Source organism: Mustela lutreola, chromosome 17 (assembly GCF_030435805.1).
Source record: "Mustela lutreola isolate mMusLut2 chromosome 17, mMusLut2.pri, whole genome shotgun sequence".
Taxonomy (NCBI): domain Eukaryota; kingdom Metazoa; phylum Chordata; class Mammalia; order Carnivora; family Mustelidae; genus Mustela; species Mustela lutreola.
The window spans coordinates 45,833,666-45,856,691 of record NC_081306.1 but is presented as its reverse complement, the minus strand read 5'-3'; the positions used below and the strand labels follow the sequence as shown (position 1 = coordinate 45,856,691).

General features: G+C 44.5%; 1 pseudogene; it reads left to right on the top strand.

Moving 5' to 3' along the window:
* The first annotated feature begins 21,604 nt into the window (after positions 1–21,604).
* LOC131820221 (U6 spliceosomal RNA) lies at positions 21,605–21,704 on the top strand (annotated as a pseudogene).
* The last annotated feature ends 1,322 nt before the right edge of the window (positions 21,705–23,026 follow it).

Genomic DNA, 23,026 nt, shown 5'->3' with positions numbered 1-23,026 from the left:
TGACCTTAGCGGAAAAGCTCTCAGTTTTTCCTCATTGACAATGGTATTTGCCGTGGGTTTTTCATAGATGGCTTTGATGATATTGAGGTACATATCCTCTAGATCTACACTGTGGAGAGTTTTGATCAAGAAAGGATATTGTACTTAATCAAATGCTTTTTCAGCATCTATTGAGAGTATCATATGTTTCCTGTTCTTTCTTTTATTAACATATTGTATCACATTGATTGATTTGTGGATGTTGAACCAGGCTTGCAGCCCAGGAATAAATCCAATTTAGTCATGGTGAATAATCCTTTTAATGTACTGTTGGATCCTATTGATTAATATTTTGGTGAGAATTTTTGCAAACGTGTTCTTCAAGGATATTGGTCTGTAACTCTCCTTTTTGATGGGGTCTTTGTCTGATTTTGGGGTCAAGGTAATGCTGGCTTCATAAAATGAGTTTGGGATTTTCCCTTCCATTTCTATTTTTTGGAACAGTTTCAGGAGAATAGGTATTAATTCTTCTTTAAATGTTGATAGAATTCCCCTGGGAAGCCATCTGGCCCTGGGCTCTTGTTTGTTGGGAGATTTTTGATGACTGCTTCAATCTCCTTCCTGGTTATGGGTCTGTTCAGGTTTTCTATTTCTTCCTGGCTCAGTTTTGGTAGTTTATGTGTCTCTAGGAATGCATCCATTTCTTCCAGATTGTCAAACTTGCTGGTGTATCATTGCTCATAATATGCTCTTAAAATTGTTTGTATTTCTTTGGTGTTGGTTGTGATCTCTCCTCTTTCATTCATGATTTTATTCATTTGGGTCCTTTCTCTTTTCTTTTTGATAAGTCTGGCCAGGAGTTTATCAATCTTATTAATTCTTTCAAAGAACCAGCTCCTAGTTTCGTTGATTTGTTCTACTGTTCTTTGGGTTTCTATTTCACTGATTTCTGCTCTGATCTTTACGATTTCTCTTCTCCTGCTGGGTTTAGGCTTTCTTTGCTGTTCTTTCTCCAGCTCCTTTAGGTGTAGTGTTAGGTGTGTGCTTGAGACAAAGAAAGTATATTGCTATATACTTTCCTCAGGACTGCCTTTGCTGTGTCCCACAGATTTTGAACAGTTGTGTTTTCATTATCATTTGTTTCCATGAATTTCTCCAATTCTTCTTTAATTTCCTGGTTGACCCATTCATTCTTTAATAGGATGCTCTTTAGCCTCCATTTATTTGGGTTCTTTCTAACTTTCCTCTTGTGATTGAGTTCTAGCTTCAGAGCATTGTGGTCTGAAAATATGCAGGGAACGATCCCCATCTTTTGGTACCAGTTGAGACCTGATTTGTGACCCAGGATGTGATCTATTCTGGAGAGTGTTCCATGTGCACTAGAGAAGAACATGTATTCTGTTGCTTTGGGATAGAATGTTCTGAATATATCTGTGATGTCCATCTGGTCCAGTGTGTCATTTAAAGCCTTTATTTCTTGTTGAACTTTTGCTTGAATGATCTGTCCATTTCAGTGAGGGGAGTGTTAAAGTCCCTACTATTATTGTATTATTGTCTATGTGTTTCTTTGATTTTGTTATTAATTGGTTTATATAGTTGGCTGGTCCCATGTTAGGGGCATAGATATTGAAAATTGTTAGATCTTCTTGTTGAATATCATATAGTGTCCTTCCTCATCTCTTATGATAGTCTTTCACTTAGAATCTAATTGATCTGATATAAGGATTGCCACCCCAGCCTTCTTTTGGTGTCCATTAGCATGATAGATTGTTTTCCACCCCTTCACTTTAAATCTGCAGGTGTCACTTAGAATGGCCAAAATTAGCAAGACAGGAAACAACTTGTGTTGGTGGGGATGTGGAGAAAGGGGAACCCTCTTACACTGTTGGTGGGAATGCAAGTTGGTGCAGCCACTTTGGAGAACAGTGTGGAAATTCCTCAAGAAATTAAAAATAGAGCTTCCCTATGGCCCTGCAATTGCACTACGGGGTATTTACCCCAAAGATACAGATGTCATGAAAAGAAGGGCCATCTGTACCCCAATGTTTATAGCAGCAATGGCCACGGTCACCAAACTGTGGAAAGAACCAAGATGCCCTTCAACGGACAAATGGATAAGGAAGATGTGGTCTATATACACTATGAAGTATTATGCCTCCGTCAGAAAGGGTGAATACCCAACTTCTGTAGCAACATGGACGGGACTGGAAGAGATTATGCTGAGTGAAATAAGTCAAGCAGAGAGAGTCAATTATCCTATGGTTTCACTTATTTGTGGAGCATAACAAATAGCATGGAGGACAAGGGGAGTTAGAGAGGAGAAGGGAGTTGGGGGAAATTGGAAGGGGTGGTGAACCATGAGAGACTATGGACTCCGAAAAAACAATCTGAGGGTTTTGAAGGGGTAGGGGGTGGGAGGTTGGGGGAACCAGGTGATGGGTATTGGAGAGGGCACAGATTGCATAGAGCACTGGGTGTGGTGCAAAAACAATGAATACTGTTATGCTGAAAATAAATGAAAAAAATTAAAAAAAAAACACACACAAAAAAAACCCCCAAACAAAATCTGCAGTTGTCTTTGTGTCTAAAATGAGTTTCTTGTAGACAGCATATAGATGGGTCTTGTTTTTCTTAATCCATTCTGGTACTGTCTTTGGATTGGGGCATTTAGCCCATTTACATTCAGGATAACATTCAGGGTAACTCATTTAGAGCGGTGGCCCGACTGTGGCTTGGATCATGGTTTAAGGTAACCCCGAGCTGAGAGCCCTCTCCTTGGCTCTGTCTCTTCAGCCAGTTTCCCTGCTCCGATACCTGGAAGCTCTGCCACACTCTGGCACCCCCCATCTTTCTGCGACCCTGTCAGTCCCGAGACCACACTGTACCCGTGAGGGCTCCACCACTTAGCCACTGGAGCAATATCAGTGTGTGGAGAAGAATTCTAGAAGTTCTGATTTTGTGCTCTGCTGCTCTACTGCTTGCCAGGAGTCAGCCCTTCCCCTGTGGTCAATCTTCCCATCGCTTTAGATTCACTTCTCCGCACATCCTACCTTCTGGAAAGTGGTCCCTTTTCTGTTCCTAGAATTGCTGGTCTTCTTCTCTTCGATCCCCTACTGAGTTTGCAGGTGTTCAGAATGGTTTGGCAACTGTCTAGTTGAATTCCTGGGTGCAGATGAAATTTAGGTCTCCTCCTTCTCTTCCATCTTGCTCCTCCCCTTCTCTATTTTTCTTCTTAGACTAGTTAAAGTTCTGTTGACTTTCTTTGTCTTTTCTGAAGAATAAGCTGTCCCAAGAGACTGGGTGGCTCGGTTGGTTCAGTGTCTGCCTTCAACTCAGGTCATGATCCCGGGGTTCTGGGATGGAGTCCCGTATTGGGCTCCCTGCTCGGGACGGAGTCTGCTTGTCCTTTTCCCTCTTACCCTCCCCATCTCTTGTGTAGCGCCCGCCTCTGAAATTAAAAAAATAAAGATTTTATTTATTTGTCAGAGGGCATGCACACAAGCAGGGAGAGCAGCAGGCAGAGGGAGAAACAGGCTCCCCTTTGAGCCAGGCACCCCACGTGAGACTTGATCCCATGATCCTGGGATCATGACCTGAGCTGAAGGCAGATGCTTAATTGACTGAGCCACCCAGGTGCCCCTGTTCTCTATTTCATTTGTTTCTGCCCTGATCTTTGTTATTTCTCTCCTTCTGCCAACTTCTGATTGTTTATTGTTCTTTATAATTTCTAACAGTTGGTTAACAGGATCAAAGGTGGTTTTACATGAGGCAGAGGGATTGGGGTTTCTTCCTTCATTAGGCTATAAGGTGTAAGCTGCAGGTGCCCCAGTAATCCTGGGAACCAGGCTCAAGGTACTGACAATGGAAGAGACCTAAAGAATTCTGAAAGGACTAGTAATGATGCTTACAGCTCGGTGCTTGAGATCATGGCCCAAGAGAATGCATTTCCTCCTCAGCTGTCATAAGTGAGGTGAGCGACATGCATATATAGGAACAAAATGTGTCCGGAATGGTTTGGCATTTCCTCCTCCCTGGTCTAGGCCAGCAGTCATGGTGCAGTGAGGAAAGTAATGGCTCAGGTAGTATATCTTGGGTTTTTCCCATGAAACTATGTGTAGTCAATTTACATGAATGTCCTTTATTCTGGGACTTTGTTCTTTCTACATTTGGCGGGTTTAAATATTATTTTGTGAACCGGTGCAAGCATATTTGTTGGTGTTGCCGTTCTTGCGTTGGCAAAGGAAAAAAGTTGGCAATTCTAGTTTAGCCCCAAAATCTTTTTAAGAAAATGTTTCAGGGCAGGAGCTCTAAGTTCAGAGTAGACACAGATTAAGCTCTGTGTACTTCACGAAAGTATCTGTGGCTGAGACAGGCCCCAGGGACACGCAAGGCTGTGCCTCTTCCCAACCTACCCTCCATTCTAGACCTTCTGGCCCTTCTCTACACCCAACTGCCTTGTTCTGGATTCCTCCTTTTTGGCTGATGTGACCTTTGGACCACCTGCTGGGTTCTTGATTCTGCCATCGTCCCTGTGTGCTGACCTTCCAAGGTACTTTTTTCATAGGCTGCTCCTCAGTAGTCAGCCTGGACCTTGTCCAAGGCCCTAGAAGCCCATCCCAGGATCCATGACCAAATTCCTCATACGGAGCCTCAGAAGTCAGTCTGTTTGTGTATTTCCCAATCTGATGATTTTATATGTTATTGATTAAATTTCCTTCTGGTTAGCATGCCTTTCCTGGAAACCAGGCATTCCCAAGAGCACTGAGGACAGGAAGACTATGTCAGTCTTGGACAACACTGTACAAAAATGTGTTCATGGAGGCAAACAGCTGTTCATGTGTCCAAAGAAAGGGCAGGCTGCCCCCATGGGACACGCGGTCACAAACGTAAACACAGTGTGGGCACTGGTGTGTATGCTGAGCCGAGGGGAGAGCTGTAATCACGGTCCCACTTTGCTGTTATAGTTGTGAGTTTTTAGTTAAGTCACTATAAGTAGGGGCCTCATTTTATGGATGAATGAAGTGGAGTTTGGGCTGATGTCTCTCCCTGAGGCTCTTTCTAAGACTGCAGTCCTCTCACAGTGTGCTTGGTTTGAGGTCTTCTGTCACCTCTGAGAACTACAGTTGGAAATCGCTTGTCCTGGTGCCGTGTAGGATGGAATCACCTCCAGATGGGACCTAACTGATTAGCCTCCATCTTGGGTGACTGCGACAGAGTCTGAGATGAGGAGGACCTGGCTGTGGCTCTCAAGAGCTTTTTATTTCTCATCTCCCCCTCCTCCATCCCTCCCCACTGCCCCATGACTCCTCCTTCAGCAGACGCTAAATTCCGAACCGGATTATTCTTGTGTCATTTCAGATGTGTCGGTTTGTTCTCTTTCAGCAGCTGTTCCTCTCATGGAGGGCTGGGACTAGATCTTTTCAAGTGGTATGCTGGTAAAATGTTTCATAAATGGCTCTCTGGAAAAGAAAAAAGTCCCAGTTTGTAGCATTTACAGATTTCTGAGGTGTAAAAAGGCTCCCGCCACGGCCAATTTCAAGCTACCAACGGGATGTCACTGGGGCCAGAAAGAGATGGGCATAGCCAGCTCACAGGAGCCAGCATGAGCCAGAAGGAGCTGGCGTCAGCACGATCTGGGGTTTGCAGAACAGACAGCACGGGGCCGGGCTCACACAGTAGGTTCTCTGGAACTTCTTGCTCCATGGTACCTGTACCGGCAGGCTGAGCAGGGAAAGAGAGGACAGGGAGAAGGTGCTGCCACACCCGCTTCTTCGGGCATTTGCTGTGAGCACCCGTGAAAAGAGATCCTTCCCTAGATGACTTTGTGTCTTCTGTTGGTGGCCAGGTGGTCTTTCTCAAATGCATCTGGGATCATGTCACCTTTACCAATCTTTAGCAGCTCCCCATTGCCTACAAGATGAATTCTAAATGCTTTTGTGTGGCATCATTCAAAGTCCTTTAGGGTCTGATGCCCACCAGCCTGATCAATCCCACCACCGCCTTCCTTGCCATGGACTCCATGACCCACCCGTTCTACCCTTTCCAACCACTCCAAAGATCATGGTTTTAAGCCTCCTGATCTCTGTAGGTGCGATGGTCTTTGTTTCACTTGCCTTTCTTCCATTTACCAACTGGAGAATCCTTACTTATGCTTAAGGGCTCACTATGTGGTACCTCCTTTATGGAGTCAGCTCTGACTTTACTTGGGTAGTTAGACTCTCCCTAAATTGCTCCTTGCAATCTTTATTTTTTACAGGATTTTATTTATGTGAGAGATTGAGAGAGAGAGAGAGAGAGAGAGGAGAGAGCGAGCATGCACACAAGCTGGGGGAAGGGCAGAGGGAAAGGGAGAAACAGACTCATGGTTGAGCAGGGAGCCTGATGCGGGGCTCAATCCCAGGACCTGAAGATCATGACCTGAGCTGAAGTCAGATGTCCAACCGACTGAGCCACCCAGGCACTCCTTCTTACAGTCTTTACATAACTCTATTAGAGCATCAGTCCCTCTGCATCGTACATCATACATCAAACATAAATGTTTATCAACAGTGAGCTCTTTGAGGGCAAAGAATTTTCCTTATTCGTTTATCCCGCGCACCCAGTGCTATGCGTGCCCATAGCGGTATGCACTGGCTGTGTGTTAGATCAGTAACCAGAGAGACCATCGGACTTCCCGCTCCGCACTCTCCCCATCTCTGATTCAACTGCGTAATTCGGAATTGGCAGCTGTTTCAATTCTTCCCTCCCCACCTGGGCTTAAACCAATACTAAAAAGTCCTATTTGGTTGACTGTTGTCCTTTCGGGCAGACGAAAGTGGCAATTCAACCCTTTCTTTCTTATCAACCCCTGCACGTGTCAGAGCATTTGAATATGGTGTGTGGGGAGCTCTGGCTCTCTGGTGACTTTTTCCGATTTAATTAGTCTGACCTTCCGTGATAATCCCCTTTGGATGTCTCTGGCACCCCCACCCTACCCCGTCCCCACCCATCCCCCCCCGCCCCCCGCCTCCACTGGTGTATCCTATTCAGTCTCCTGCCTTCATCAGCACAAGACCCACCGCTCAGCTCAGCCTGTAGCATAATTCACTGCTTGGCTCTCAGAAATGAACTTTTACTCCCATGGAGCTGCTTTTAGCATTAACGTTGGCCTGAGAGAGCTAGGAAAGTTTATCTTGGAGCCAGCATGGGGTCCGTTCCTCCAAGTCAAATATTTCTCTTTAAAACTAGAATGAGCTTTCGTGTGGCACTACCAATGGCTTCCTGAAATATTGGTATCTCTTTAAACATTAACATTTAGTTACAGTGCTGAAGGCTTTCTGGAGAGCTTTTATTTCTCCTCTGAATAAGCAGGGCTTTCCTTTCATTTCAGAGCAGGCAATCTCTCTGTGCGGGAGGGGAAATGCATTGAAATAGCTCAATCCTGGGTTAATCCAACAGCCATTTATTTTCAGTCCATCCCACAGGATTTTCCACACGAGGTGGAGAGGCCACTTTAGAAATGATCCAGAAATTCCAAGTGGTACCCCGGTAGCTTGTGGTCTTTGGGATGCTAGGAAAATTCTAGGGAGTTTAATGGTCTCCTTCAAACGCCTAGGCCAGGCTACATTGTTATTATTTTATCCATATCCTATTTCTCTTACTGTTTTGGAATAAAAACATAGCAGTGAATGGAGAACTTTCGTCTTTATCAGCAGCCTCAGATGGAATGGGGGTAATCTGTAGTTTGGGTTTATTCAACACTGATTGATACATACCCTGGACCAGGAATTATTCTATCCACTGGAGAATCAGAGATGAGGCATGGCCACTGCCAGTGAGAAATTCACATCGGAAGAGACGGACAGGCCAACAGAGAAGTACAGTTGAGGCACATTCATGGGATATCTGGAACCCACAGTAGAGGACACTTAGCTCGTTGAAGAGAACTGGAGAAGTTTCTACAACTGACGCGGATTGGAAGGAGCACTCACGGCACCTTGAGACTGGGGAGGCTTGAGCACAGGAACACAGGAGTGGGGGCCTTGGGGAGGAGGTTGGAAGGGTCTTTGGGACCACACTCTGAGAGGTTTTTCATGCAGTTCTAAGGAAACTGGATCTGTTCTGTTGGTACTGTAGCTACGGCAGGATGTGAAACAGAGTAAGGGCTTACCCTGGCTTGGATTTTTAGAAGATATCGGGCCGTGGTATGGCATAGAGAGGAGTAGAAGCGGTTTGGAACACTAAGATGACAGATTCAGAAAAGAAATAATCTGGGTCTCACTGAAGTCAGTGGCTCCAAAGAGTGACAGAGGGGGTGTCTGCGGCTGCTGACTAGGGTCACCCTGGAGGGGCTCAGGGGGTGGCATTGGTGACAGCAGCCATCGAACAGCATGACTGCTGAAGAACCTATGAGTCATCGGTGGGGGGGGGGGTGTGGGAATCGTGGTGTCCCAGCGATTCACCTAGGGGAGGTGGGAAGAGGTGTTTGTGGGTGAAAGGGCCATGAGGTTGTGTGGCTGAACATTTAGTCTCTGTAAATACCCACAGGCTCACCTGTATGTCCCAGTTCCCTTGCGGTTAGGTGCGGCCCTGTGACTAGTTCTAGCCAATGACCTATATGCAGACGTTAGAGGGGGCGTGTGGCCAATTCTGGCCAGTGACCTATAAGTGGAAGTTAGGTGGGGCCATGTGACTGGGTCTGGCCAATGACCTATGAGCGGAAGTTATCTATGATGCTTCCAGCATGAGCCAAGAGCTGGCTCCTCCCTTGCCATGGTGTCTTGAAAACCATGTCTTCCTGATGCAGCTATAAGAAGCAAGTCCCCTGCATCTGTGAGTCACGGCTAGAAAGGAAACTGCTCTGGGGAATTGCCAGATCCACGGTGAAATTTGCATGAATAAGAAATGAATTTTTATTGCTAAGCCACAGAGATTTTAGGGCTCTTTGTTACCATGGTATAACCTCTCCTATTCTGACAAAAATGCCTCCCACTCCTCTAAGCCTAGTCCAGCCTGGGAGAGCCGAGATGAGGCCAGTCCTGTGACTGCAGGTTATTTCAGCTCCTTGACCACAAGCACTGGAAGAGTGTTTGGAAGGAGCCCCCTGACAGAGGCACGCTTCCCTGTCTCAGGACACTTTGGCTCCCCTTGGCTGGTGACTATGACAGTTTCCTCAAGCAGGCAGCCCCTTGGGAGAAAAGAAATGATTATATGGTGAAATGCCAGAGTCCTTCACGATGCCCGAGAGATTGACAGCAATTCTTAGTACTCCTGGAGTATGTGTCATCCTGAGAAAGCATAAATGTATTACAAGCCTCTGGGGGCAGGATGAAAGCTTCTCCGGTCATCAATAGTATATGCCTCTTGTCAAGCCCGAGGCGGAGCAGGAAGCCCCGGTGGGAAGGGGATTCATAATGACTGCTGGAGGAGGAACAGCTAAGGAACCCAGGGAAGCTGGGTCTGGAGCTGAGAGGACTTGGTGGGGGCTTCCACGATTATTGGGTCTTTAAAAATTCAAGGGCTGTTATGTGAAAGAGAGCAGATTTATTTTCTGGTGGCCCTGCAGGGCAGAGATAGACCAGCGGATGGGCGTTACATGGAGACAGATTCCAGCTCCTTGGAAGGATAAGCAGGCGACAGACCGACGTGCTGGAAAATGGACTGTTAGGGCTGTCCCGGTGGGTGGTGGGTCCCCGTCACTGCAAGTGCTTCATCACAGGCTGGAAACCCACCTGGTAGAAGTTGCTGTGATAGAGGGAGATGTGACGGGGGTGACAGGTCAGGGCTTAAATACCTGTCCAATTTCCGCTCCTTCCACCCTAAGGCCATGTGCTCTGGGACAAGACAAGCATCTTTGCTGAACTGGTTGTTTTAATTACAAATAATAACAAGTCCTACCTCTGATTCGCTCTAGAAAGATACATGATGTGAGATATATTTCCAGGCTGATTTTGAGGAAATGTTAATGATAACACCATCATCCAACACTGCCCTCTTGGGACCGCACATCTATTGGATACTTCTTCTGGGCCCAGGCACCATGCTCTGCTCATCAGCTCGTTTGACCCGGATAGGAACCATTTGAGACAAGATGCTCTCTCTATTTTACACAAGAAAACAGGATTGGAGCAACTTGCCCAAGGTGACACAGACAGAATGTGCCCAACCTGGGACTCCATTTAACTTCAACTGATGGCATGTCTGGCTCTGGACTCTAAACTCTTACGTATTCAGCTTGTTAGAGGGCTTCAAGATCAAAAAAGAAGATGTGTGTGTGGCTGCTCTGAAGGTTTACGTAAAGAGTGTCCTTGGATGGACAACTGGTCCATCTGGATGGTTCTGCTGACATTGATTTTCCTTTTAATATCAGGATATTAAAATCTCCCCTCCATCATTGTTATGTGGGCTATTCTGATGGGCACGGCAGATGCTTTATGATGGATACGTTCTAGTTCCCTTTCGCTGCACAATGAACGATCCCCCAAATGTAGTGACTTACAAAGACCATCATTATTTCATTATTATTTCTTATGCTGCTGGAGGTTAGCTGGGCTCAGCCAGGGACTTGTGCTCAGGATCTCCCACATGGTTGTGGTCAGATGATGGCGGGGCTGGAGTCCTCCGAAGGGCTTCCTCGCTGCATGTCTGTGTGGTCTTGTTGTTGTTGGCAGGGACACCCACGTGGCCTGGGCTTCCCCACAGGATGGTGGCTGTTTCAAGAGTGAGCATCCCAATAGAGCCAGGTGTTTTTTTGACTTCACCTGGGACGTCACAGAGCATTCCTTCCTCCAGAGTCATAGATGCTCCCAGATTCAAGAGAAGGGACCACAGACTTCCGCAACCCAATAGAAGGGCTGAGAGGCACATGGGAGTAGGTGGTGTTATTATGGAAATTTTGAAGAACAACCTACCATTGGCTGATAGGATGCATTAATTCAAGACCTCTTCTTGGGTGGGTAGTAAATAAACAGCTAGAAGAGAAAGGGCTGAGAATTTTTACACCACTTCCATTTTGTGCTTGTTTCACTTTAAAGAAAACCATTCTAGTCGGTATCTCTTATACGTTTTTGTTAACGGAAGCATTGGCTTTCAGCCAGGCCTGCACCTTCATGGACTATATTCTGTTACATATTTATGTATAGAAATGAGTATCCCATAGTGCACAGAGGCAAAATTAACAGTTATGTCATTTTCTGCCCAAAGATTTTTTGCTAGAGAGTATTCTATGGACATTCGTTGACTGATATGAAGAAATTACTTTATTCTTTTAATACTTTAAAATGTGTGTGTGTGTGGAGGGGGTGGGGGGACATTGGTCACGATTTCTCCAGCGGGAAGGAAGTGTCTGTAAGAAAACAAAGGAGCTGTGGCAGGTTCGTATAACATGGCTCTCCCCTTTGAGAAATTGTCCTTAGTTCTTTGCCTCAGGTGGTCCTACAAGGAGCTGAAGAGGCCTGGATTCTCTTTGACTGAAGTGTTTTCTGGGGAAAATATGGTTAGGGGTGAGAGATTAAGCATCGCCCTTGGGTCTTTTAGTTCATGTTCTTGATGGAAAGAATTCTAAGAGAATCTGAGCAAGAAGCTGGGCGTCATGTCATCTGCTGGTGAATCTTGACAACGGGGTTTTAGGTGCCTACCAGGCTACGTGCATCAGAGAGGAAGAAGCAAGTGGAAATAATGCAAGTGTGAGACGCCATCTTGGTTCTTCAGGGCGTCTCAGTGGCTCCTCATGGTGCCACCTTCCCTTGTTGTTGACGTTGTGCAGGCTCCAACTTCTGGGGCTGACAGTGTTCAGGCTTAGGTTCCCCACTTCTTGTCTCTCCAGTCCTATGGAATCCATGCCGGCGGCATGCCTCATAAGCGCTTCGGAGCCTCAAAAGGCAGTGCCTGTTGGAATTCACCTCCGTGCATGGGGCAATGAGGAAGAACTGGTTAACTCTGAGTCATGGACCAGAGTCAGACTAGGGGTCCACAGGGCCACCAAGGCAGAGAAAGGGCAGGCGGAAGAAGTGATCTCAGGCTGCATGGAATGTCGCTGTGTCCACCCAGAGAGAGACTACGTTGCAAAGCACACACATAGAGATATAAAGGAAGTGGGACTTTTGTAAAGGAAGGTGGATGTGAACCTCTTATGTGCCCAACAATGAGGCCCAAAGAGGGAGAGAGAAGTGAAGACTGAAGGAGAGGGGAGGGTGCTTTATAAGGATTGTTTTAAGTTTTTATTTTTTTTCATTTTTAAAAATTTTATTTATTTGACACAGACAGAGATCACAAGTGGGCAGAGAAGCAGGCAGAGAGAGAGGAAGAAGCAGGCTCCCCGCTGAGCAGAGAGCCCGATGCAGGGCTCGATACCAGGACCCTGGGATCACGTCCTGAACCGAAGGCAGAGGCTTAACCCACTGAGCCACCCAGGTGCCCCAAGAATTGTTTTAAGTTTTTAGAATGCCAGTCTAGAGAAAAAACTGGAACTTATAAAACACATATATGAGACATAAATTTCATATATGTGCACACACATACTATATACATGTCTCATGCATGTATACATGTATACAACCTGAAAACACACACACATAGTCCATATATAGAAATATGTACATACATAGAAATAATGGACACAGATCTGTTTTCGAGGGGAGGGTGTCACTTATATTACCTTCCCTAAAGATCTTTTACTCTGCCATAGACTCCTTTAAGACTCACCACTCCTTCCCTCTCTCCCTCTTCCTTCCTTTTTAATCTTATTGTAGAAAATTTCAAACATATACAAAAGTAGAGGGAATAGTGTAATAAACTTTGATAAAGAGCTCCTTTAAATACCTGTTCTTTGGAACATTTACCATAGAGTTCAATTTACAGAAACATTGCCTGGGAAGTTTGGAACGAGTCCCCTTTGTGTAAAGTGAAGAATAAATAAATTCTGTAGAATTATTCTCAGAAGGTATGTGTACATGATGAAACTATGGAGATCTTCTGACCAATATAAATCGGAAAATCCCATAGAGTAGCAACACCAGAAAGAATCATTCTCTTAAACATTTTTTTTTTTTTAATTTGGAATTTATCAGAAACTACATCTAAGGAGAAGCACTGCCAATGTTTGTTCAGGCCAATGTTTTTGGCCAGTGTTTTATGATGTGTGACATATGATGCAAGTGACCAGTTATTTCTGTGAAACAAGTGGAAAGATTTTGTTCCCCACCGAATTATCTAATGGCTTCACAGAATAAATCAGAATTAAAGCATGATTTAGACTGACTTTCACCCCACTGCCGTGTAGCTCAGTGAGGAAGGAAGACATATCTGGACCTAGAAGCTGCAAGTTCTGACTGGGGTTATCGGCCATCCAGGGGCCAAGGCAGGTTGAGCTGAGCCTGGCTGTGGGCCTCCACTTACGAGGGATCCCCAAGGCAGAACTGAACTCCTAGACTTGGAAATGATGGCCAAGAGCGGACTTGACTTATGGTTGGGGAGTTGAGCGTTCGAAGAGAAGTGTTGCTTCTGAGGGATACCTCTAGTGATGGGGGGGAAGGCAGAAGCTAAGGAGAGGAGAGGATAGATAGCAGGGAGGAAGTGGACAGACGGTCCAGGATGAAGTCTGTGAACCAGGCAAAGGTGTGAGAACGCTGTTCTTAGTGGACTGTTTCCACAGCAGGCTAGGACCCTGCAAACGTTGAGCCACAGTGAAGCAGTGGTTGGCGTCATCGGCGTGGCACCATCTTGGGGGGGGGGTACACAGGGCATAGTTCTCACACTGTTGCATATGAAAGTCCCTGGGGAGCTTTAACACACCCCCATATGCCCAGGCCGTACTCCAAACAAATCAGAGGTATTGGCACTGGACCCAAGGTAGGGGTCCAGTGTACAGCCAAGTGAGAAGAAGTGACATAGAGTGCCAGGGCCTGAAAGTGCTGGGTCTCTCCTGCCACTAACACTTACAAGTTGTATGATCTTGGACAAACCGCTTAACACCTCCAGTGGTCCAGCGAGAACTTGAAGGGCTTGGACTAAATGATCTCACTGGTGGTTGAAGCGAATGACCCCTAACTTCTTTGTGAAGTGGGGTCTCTGTCCCTTCCCCCTGAATCCGAACTCTGTGAACTCTGTCCCCACTGCGTCCTGTCCAGATTCCCGACCCACACTGTCCTTGGGCATAATAAGATGGGTGCTTTACTTTCTGAAGCTTTGGGGTATTTTGTTACGCAGCAGCAGATAACCAAGACAATCGCTTAGCATTGCCATATAAGGGATATCAGAGAATGACACTGTAACGGAGGGGTGGACTTTGAGGGGGTGGACTCTGGAGGAAGATGGACTAGGTTCAAATACCGGCTCTGTGCATTAGGGTACATTACTGACCCCTTTGATGTCTGTCTCGATTCCCTCCTTAGAAATGGGATACTAATAATAACCTCCCTTGTAAGGTTGTCATGTAGATGAAATAACCTAATATATTTAAAGAGGGATTCCTCTGAGTGTCTGCAGTGATTATAACGATGGTGATAAGGAATTGGCTTAGCCTTGGTTTATCTGTAATCGGGCACGATGTTGGAGTGGAGCCCAGAGGTGTGGGGTCGGTGGGGCTGCCGCACAGGCCGGGCGTGACCTGTGTCGCGTTTGCTCAGCCTCCGACCCATGTTGCTAAGTACCACCAGGGACCTACATTGTTCTTAGCTATTCAGCAGGTGTTCAAAGGCACCTTGGAGCTGTGTATCATGTCTCTGGACCTGTCACTGTCACATTGCTCAGAAATTGGATTCTGCAGAGTGGAAACATGTGGCTTGTTGGCAAGGCAACTGGTTCAGAGCAGGGACATTTCCAGGCTGAGAGAGCTCGCCTTTGTCAATTGGGTTACAGACCTCATAAAAATCTGTTTGTTTGTGTTCTTTTCTGGATGCTCAGAGACATCAGGCCACCCCCAGCTGCAAGGGGAGAGTGCGCTCTGCAAATGGGTGTCTCCAGCTGCCTCCTTTCTTTGTCCATCTTGGCTCTAAAGCTAGCCTCCGACCTTCTCATGGTGGGGGAGTGCCCGGACCTGGCGATGCTGGGGTAGTGTCTCTTGGTGTTACGCTTCAGTGGGAGGACCCAAAGCCCCGGGGGCTTCTGACTTTCCTATTGTTGCCTCGAGGTAGATGGTGAGATTCAGGGAAGGGTTTGCAGCTCCTGTACTCTGGTGCACGGTGTCATCAATTTCCATTTAAAAACCAGAAGGGCAGCCCTCTAAAATATCGAGTTTTCGGTGTGACAAATAGAAATTTATGGCGCAAGGGTTAACTACTGAACTGTTAAAGTCTGTCAGCAATGCCATCATGAATGAAATGAGAGACTAGGAAAGTTGAAAAAATGAACGTGCTTTGGGCGGTCGCATGGGATTTGGTGGCCAATGGCGAATTCTTGGTTAAGGGCTGGCTCTGCCGTTGGCGGCCCCTTGATCTCGAACAATTTAGCCTTTTTTTGAGCCTCCACTTCTATGTAAGAAAGACAAGGATGATGACATCGTATCAGAGCACTGTTGTGAGGGTCAGAGAGGATCAAGTCTGTGCAAAGAGCTTTCTCAAGCATAAGGCTCGAGGCTCCTGGGTGGCTCAGTCAGGACCTTTGGCTCAGGTCCTGGAATGGAGTCCTTGCTCAGCGGGGAGCCTGCTTCTCCCTCTCCCTCCGCCTGCCACTCCCCCAGCTTGTGCTCTCTCTGTCAAATAAATAAATAAAGTCTTAACAAACAAACAAACCCCATAAGGCTTGACACATGTCCAGCTGTATGGAGGGGGTCAGGATGCCTTCATAAATGATTCTTACACCTGGTTGTCAGGGTCATATAATGTTCCTTCCTTCCTTCATTTTTTAACTCACTCACTCTTTCATTTATTCCATGAATTTATCCAGCATGCACTGTGTGCCAGGCACTGGACCAGTTGCTGGGAATATAATGAAAGAACAAAACCATAAACGGTCCCTGACTCTCTGAACTTAATTCTGGTGGGTAGAAACACAGATAAAATAAATAGGTCAAATGTGGTATATTCGACAGCATAGCGTTATGTAGAAAAATAACATGGGGAAGGGGCATGGGGTCCTATGGGAGGGGGAAAACTATTGTTGTAAATACCATGTTGGGGAAAGCCCCACAGAGAATAAAGACTTGAAAGAGGTGAGGAAGAGAGCCGGGACTTTACCTGGTGGAACAGCTTTCTAGGCCAAGCAGATGGGATCTGTACAATCACCTGGTGACTTTGAGAAAGGGCCAGGAGGCCAGGTAGGTAGGGTGAGGACAGGGAGAGAGAAAGGGGGTGTGGCCTGTTGGTTTCGGGGCCAGCTCATCTAAGACCTCATTCCAACACCTTTGGCTTTTTCTCTGAAGGGATGGGAAGCCCATGGAAGGTTTAGAACAGAGAAAGGAAATGATCCTATTTAGTTTTAAAAAATGAAATAAAGAATTCAAAAACAGCATTATTGAGATAACAGTGACATGTAGTAAACTATGCATATTTAGAGAGTACGACTTGGTAATTAAAAACTTTTAATTATGATAAAATACTCATAATAGAATTTACCATCTTGACTGTTTTTACATGTAGAGTTCATTAGTGTTAAGACCGTTCATGTTGTATGACTGATATCCACTTGCAAAACTCGACCTCTGCACCCATCAAACAACTCTCCATTCGCCCTTACCCTAGCTGCTGGCAACCACCATCCTCCTTTTTGACTATGAACGTGACCATACTAGGGATCTCCTCAAAGCGGAATCATACGGAATGTGTCTCTTTGTGACTATCTTGTTTCACTTAGCTTAATGTCCTTAAGCTTCTTTTGTGTTGTAGCAGGTGTCAGAATTTCAGGCCTTGTAGAGGAATAACATTCCATTGCTTGTACATACCACATTTTGTTTATTCATCTGTCCGTGCTTCCGTGTTTTAACTGTTATAAATAACGCCACTATGAACACGGTGTATGAACTCCTGTTGGAGATCATGCTTTCAGTTCTTCTGGGTATAAATCCCGATGTGGAATTGCTGGATCATGTGGTCATTGTATTTTTAATTTGTTTTAGGAGCCAGCAGACTGTTTTCCACAGTAACCGCACCACCTTACCTTCCCACCGACAGCGTGCTAGTCTTCCGACCTTTCCGCGTCCTCACCGAGTCTCGCTGTTTTCCACATTCGTTAATTTTTTTTTTGTAGTAGCCGTACTAACGGGTGTGGGATGGTATCTCACTGTAGTTTTGATTTGTGTTTCCCTAATGATTAGTGGTGTGGGACATCTTTTCATGTGTTGGCTGGCCATCGTATAACTTCTTTGGAAAAAAATGTCCGTTCAACTCCTTTGCCCAATTTTTAACTAGATTGTTTGTGTAGGTTTTTTTTTTTTTTTTTGTGGTCCAATTGTACAAGTTCTTTATATATATTGAATATTAATCCCAGATCAGATATATAGATATTCCTCTCATTCTAGAGGTTGCCTTTTCACACTATGGATGGCATTGGGTCTTTTAACTCAGATACTTTTTACTTTTGGTGCATTCTTATTCATTTACTTTTGCTTCTGTAGCCCATGGCAATTTGAGAACTTCTGGCATGTGTACATTTATATAAATATATTTATATATATAAGTGCATCAATCTGCACATATATAATCATATACAAAATTATATATAATATATGATCTGCATATATCTATATGAATTATATATAATCTATATTATAATATAAATATATAACTATAAATATACAATAAAATATATTATAATCTCTGTGTACTATATAAAATATATAACAGATTTTATATATAATATATATTTTATAATACACATATAAAGTATATTATATAACATGTATATTATATAAATATATGTAATCTCCATCACTACAGTCAAGATAATCAGCATATCCAGTACTCCCACAAATATCCTCACGCTTTTTTGTGATTTCTCCCTTCTGCTCCTCCCTTCCTCCTGTCCCTAGTTAGCCATTGATCTGCTTTCTGTCATTATAGATTTTTTTCCCTAGAATTTTATGGAATGGAATCATACAGTATGTGCCCTTCTTTTGCCTGATCTCTTTCCCACAGCATAATTGTTTTAAGGTTCATCCATGTGGTACCAAGAGTTTGTTCCTGTTTATTGCTGAGCATTATCCCATTGAATGGGCATACTACTATTGGTTTATCCAGTTTCTCTGGATCTTTGCATTATTTCCAGTTTTTGGCTATTAACAATGAAGCTTCTCTGAACATTCCTGTACAAGTCTGGTGTGGGTATCTGCTGTCTGTCCTCTGGGGTGAACACCTAGCAGTATAATGGTTAGATCAGGTTAGATTAGTTAGTATAATGGTTAGATCAGGTTAGATTAGTTAGTATATGGTTAGATCAGGTTTATAATGGTGGATACAGGTTTAACTTCTTAAGAAATCATCAGACACTTTCCCAATGTGGGAACTCCTCTTGCAAGTTTGAGAGATCCCTTTGCTCCTTATACTTACCAACATATGGCACGATCTGTGATTTTAATTTTAGTTATTTCTAATAAGTGGGTAGTAGAGGTCTGTTCAAATCATTTGCCTAGTTTTTATTTTTATTTTTTAAAGATTTTATTTATTTGAGGCGGGTGGGGGGGCATGAGCTGGGGAAGGGGGGAGGAACAGAGGGAGAGGGGCAAGCAGATTCCATCCTGAGCATGGAGCCTGATGCAGAGCTTGGTCCCATGACCCTAAGCTCGTGACCTGAGCTGAAATCAAGAGTTGGCCGCTTAAGCAACTGAGCCACTCAGGCGCCCCTGCCCAGTTTTTAAATTGTGTTGTTTATTTCCTTATTTTTGATCTTTGAGAGTTCTTTGCATATTCTGGATACAAGTCTTTTGTTGGATATATGCTTTGCAAATATTTTCTCCTGGTCTGTGGCTTTTTTTTTTTTTTAATTTGATTTTAGCGATGTCTTCTGAAGATTGGCTCTTAATTTTGACAAAATCAATTTATTCTTTGATGGATTTGTTTTTTCAAGGTGTCATCCATCATCCAAGTTCTGTTTTCAGAGGGTCCCTCTGGCTGCTCTGTTGAGAACGGAGTCAGAAGTGTACAGAGGTGGAAATTTGGAGACCAGTTAAAAGACTATAACAAGAAGACATCTTTGGGGTGATGATGGTTTAGACCAGGATTGTGGCAGTGGTGGTGATGAGAAGAGGAGGGATTGGGGTATATCTTGAAGATAGAGGCCATGGGTGGGATATTCTGATGGACTGGATGTGAGATGTGAGAGAAAGAAGAGTCTGAGGGTTTGGCAGGATGGTGTTTCTTACCTGAGATGGGAAGCTACCAGCAGAGAAGTGAGGGCAGAGGCGGGGGGCTTGGTGTCTGACATGTTAAATTTAAGGTGACTCTTTGACATCTGAGGTGAAATAGGCACTTGGCCATCGGGGTTTGAGCTCACTATGATTCAGCCTCTGGTCATGCCAGGTTCTGGGTCATCCTCTGACATTTCTCTTCTCAACTTATATCCTTTGCTGAACTTGTCACTTCTTGTTTGGGAGCTCATTTACTAGCCACATAAGTTCTGACTCCCATAGACAGTTTGTAATTCAAGCTCAAGACCACAGCCTGGATGGGTTCCATGTCTGTCCCTCAGCTACACCTAATCTCATTTGTCCTTCTCAAGCCTGCGACAGTGTGGGAACTGACAGCCAAATAACTTCCCATGTATGTCTTCGTAGTGGGTGGAGATTTTCAGGCTTTGCTGATTTTGGGGAAGAAAAGTCAAGGAATGCCTCTAGCTCTTTCCCTCATTGCTCTGACATCTGTCTCTCCAGTAGTTGGAATTATTCTCATTCATAGATTTACAACTGGAGGCTGACACTGAGTACGTCTGTCCCGCTCTTGAAGGTGGATTCTGGCCACATGACCAAAGGGAAGCGTAACCACATTCTCCTTGGTCCCGCAGATGACCCTCCTTACCGCCAGGCAGCAACCCTGGAATGATGCTGTTCATTAGGTGTGGACTTGGATCCATTCTTAACTACCCAGAGATTTTTCTTGAGATGCTTCAGAGTCTCAGTTTTAAGAAAAAAAAAAAAAGTCATCTTTAAGGAAGACAGTCACTAGCTTTAGTATATTATTGAGGACAATTCATGACATTTTGAACCTTTGGACAAGTGAAACAGCAGATCCACCCGTGGTCCCCACCTGTGGCATGATATCTCCAACAGGTGCATGGGCGTACGTTTAATATTTCAAAGATTGTAGATGCAGTGATCCCAGATTTAATGCTAGGCTCCCTTCAAAAAGCCAGTTCCTTTTAGGATTTTTTTTCTTATCTTCTCATTTTGTTTCCCTCCAGATTTCTCCCTATTGTACTAAATACAAAAGAGTTCAAAAAGAGAAGTTTCTCTGCTGTGCTGGTTTTCATTATTCCTTACTTTGTCAGCCTTGTCCACTCGCGGTGTTAACATTGCTCTAATTGCATTGGATTGGTACAACTTTCTATTATTATAGCTCTTCTTCTCCTTTTTTTTTTTGGTTTTGTTTTGTTCTAAGTAGGCTCCATGCCCAATGCGGAGCACAGTGTGGGGCTTGAACTCATGACCCTGAGAGCAAGACCTGAGCTAAGATCAAGAGTTGGTTGCTTGACCAACTGAGCCACCCAGGAACCCCCTAGATCATCATTATTCTTAATAATTGAGTCCTGGCTGTGTGCTAAGAACTTTACAGCCATTTTTAAGAGCCTCATTTAATGTTCATAGTCACTCTTTAGGTACTTGTATTACCTTCTTTTATGGATGAGCAAACCAGGGCTCAGAGCAGAGACTCATTACCCCCTCTTCACATCCCAAGAACATGGGATTTGGTAACAGTTGTTCCAGAGCCACTGGTTGTGCAATTTGGGGCAAGTCGCTTACTTTCTCTGATTCTTAGTAATTCCTACCTACCTCCTGAGACTGTTCAGGACTAAAAAAGTAATGTATCTGAGGGAGGTTGATAAACCATAGCTTTTATTTTAATTATGAACAATAGTTTACAACCCTTCCTCAATAGTCCTATTGTTGGCTTTGGATCCTCTTTAATTAATTAATGATTTACTTTGGTTGTTAGAGTGACATGGTCATGAACACCTTATGTACCTTTAGTTTTTATTCTTTATAAATCTCTTAGGGGAAAGGGATACATTGTGACATTTCAAGACGGTTCCCGAGATGGATCACCAAGAGGTGGTGCCAGCGGATGTGGCTACCAACGCTGTGTGCGGGGACTGGTTCTGCCACAGTGTTGTCATACCGAGTGATTTCTGAAATTTCTCAGAGGTGGCGGGTGTAGGATGCTACAACATCATTTGAGTGGGCATTTCTCAGATTGCAAGCCGAGCGGAACATTTCCCCACATGCTTGTTTACGAATATCCTCTCTGTTTTCATGAATAGTCTCCTTCAGTTCTTTGCCAGTTCACATACTAGGGATTTAAGTTTTCGGTGTCAGTGTACAGAAGCTCTTTCCATAACGGAGACACGAACCCTGTTTTCTATTTGCTGCGAATGTTTTCTCCAGATGATACTTTCCCTTCAATTTTAGTTCTAGCTTTACCAAATGGTTATTTATTTCTACAGCGAGCAAACTGTCCGTCCTTTGTAATTTCTTCCGACCTAACTTACAGAGTTATCATCCCTTGTGCTTGCTTTCGCAGCACATATGCTAACATAGGAGCGATTCAGAGATTAGCCTGGACCCTGTGTTAGGATGACACATGTGTAAGGTGTTCCTTATTTTTTATGGCGTAAGAATTCTATCTCAGTGAAATCGTTACTGCGAGAACTTAGAACTTATCTTCCCTCTAAAGACCCGAATTAGTACAGTAAAACCAGTTCCTTTTTAGAGGTGATGGTTTTATTTAAGTTTTTCCTATTTATATTCACTTGGGAAGGGGACTATAATTTTCTTTTTGTGTGTTTTACCTTTATCGGGCTTTAGGAAGAAGATCCTGCTTGCCTAATGGACATGAAGGTACTCTTATCTCGTTTTGCACTCTGGATGTTTTACACAACATCCAAATGATCTTTCTGAAAAGTATGAAAATTATTCCTGTGAAAATGCTGGGACCAACTACATTTTTTAGGTTGTTATCTGATCATTTCCTCAACTTCTTCCTTGGTTATTATTCTGTTTAGATTTATATTTCTTGAGTTATTTTTAGGAATCTCTACTTTTCTAGAAATTATTTATTTCATAGAAGATTTCCATTTATTAGCCAACAATATCCTCTTTGGATTTGGAGGACAAAAATCAATTTTCTATATTTTATCTTATCTCCTTTCTCATTTTTAATTAAAAATGTTCCCTTTATTATATTTTTCAAAAGTTTATTTTAGAAGTCTTATTTAAAAAAACCAGCGTTCGAACGAATTTATCTTTCTCCTGCTTTATGATTTACAATTTATTTATTTCAGCCTTTATCTTCATGAACCCTTCTTTTTAAAATTACATTACCCCCTAATTTTTAAATGGAAGCTTTTGTTAATATCAGCTTGGATAATCCCAACCTGAATGGGATTCTGAAGACTGAAATGGGTTCGGGGGAGAGAAAGTGATGTAGTATCATGACGTGTTTATCAGTTGTCGGGACCGGCCAGGACCACAGAGCCTGCGCCAGCCAGTTCAATAGAGGGAATTCTCCTGGGACGTCATTGTGAGGTGCTGGGAAAGCTTAAGAGCCCAGTGGGCTGGTGGGTCGATGCACAGATGAGCAGCAGCCCAGGCTGCTGGGGCTGAAGAGGAGAGAGGGGCTGTGGTCAGACCCCAGGACCCAGGTGCCCGGTGGGACCCGGAAGCACAAGTCTGGCGAGAGGCTGCAGAAGGCAGAGATGGGGAGGGAGCGGGAGAGGAGCTGCTCTCCGCCGTCCAGGCTCCTGCCAGTGCCTCTCTCCGGCAGAAATTAACCAGAAGCCAGTTGGCAAAGGAGCCCGAGAAGTGTAGTTGGCAGGGTCTGGCTGAACAGGGAAGGGCAGCCAGTGGGCATGGGGACGGCTCATGATCAGCACTGACACCTTCCCTTCAACAAGGCAAGGTCAGAAGGGTTTGCGATGCTGGAGGGAC